A 951-nucleotide genomic window follows, 5' to 3' on the forward strand; every position below is an offset into this window, starting at 1 on the left:
CTACTCAAAATAGTTTGTAGATTCAGCATATATGAAATATGCCTGGTTTTTATATATACCATATTCATCCCGTTCAATACTCCAAATTGCAGAGGTGTATCAATGACAAGAAACGTTTCTTCCTTTATATAATAAGGGAAGGGACGATGACATTTTTACCTATAAAAGTGAAGTTCCTCCAGGTTTCCAGCATCACATCTCTGTACAGATTCTTCTGAGAAGGATCTAGCAAACCCCACTCTTCCTGGGTGAAGTTCACGGCAATATCCTCAAATGTCACAGAATCCTAAACATTACATAGACTCCAATGATAATATGATCATACAATTCTGTACTATATATATGTTTTGTTCAATGACACATAAGTCCAATTAGCATGCAGGAACCTGCTTGTCCTTCAAAATTCCTGCTAACAATGTTTCAGTTGTGCCAGCATGAGAAAATTTAACATTGGGTACAGATTGCATGAATGTAAATGATAACTCACCTAGCAGAAATGATTCATACAACCTCTAAGGTATATTATGAATAGTTCTCATTATGAAAGTCTATTAATCTATTAAAACTCACAGAGATAACTGGAGGATCAGCCCTGTGACACAAAACAATAACAGGCATTGAGTGTAATGAGCTTCCGTGGTGGGCACAAATTCACTCATCCTGTCAAACCTTGTTAAATTGTGAAATGAGCTACTCTTTGTCTTACAGGAGAAATGATGCAAATACTATAAGTAGGTTACTCAAGCACAATTTAAAAAATTATTTTATTTATTATTTTTATTTTATGTGTATGATTGTATTTCCTACATGTATGTAAGTGGGCCTCTGATGTGCAATGCCCTCAGATGTCAGAAGGGGACACTGGATTCCTTGGAACTGGAGACACAGACAATTGTTTGCTGCCATGTGGGTGCTAGGAATAGAACCTGGATCCTCTGCAAGAGCAGCCAG

The 951-nt window shown here is 36.8% G+C and overlaps 1 long non-coding RNA gene across 1 annotated transcript in view; it reads right to left on the reverse strand.

Moving 5' to 3' along the window:
- The window catches only part of LOC115070517, a 7,874-nt gene that overhangs the window by 1,493 nt on the left and 5,430 nt on the right, over positions 1-951 (reverse strand). Inside the window, exon 2 of the long non-coding RNA XR_003849670.1 lies at positions 160-286. This is a non-coding gene — a long non-coding RNA (uncharacterized LOC115070517). The remainder of the gene's footprint in view (positions 1-159; positions 287-951) is intronic.

This window comes from Nannospalax galili, unplaced genomic scaffold (assembly GCF_000622305.1).
Source record: "Nannospalax galili isolate Female #2095 unplaced genomic scaffold, S.galili_v1.0 scaffold1597, whole genome shotgun sequence".
Classification (NCBI taxonomy): domain Eukaryota; kingdom Metazoa; phylum Chordata; class Mammalia; order Rodentia; family Spalacidae; genus Nannospalax; species Nannospalax galili.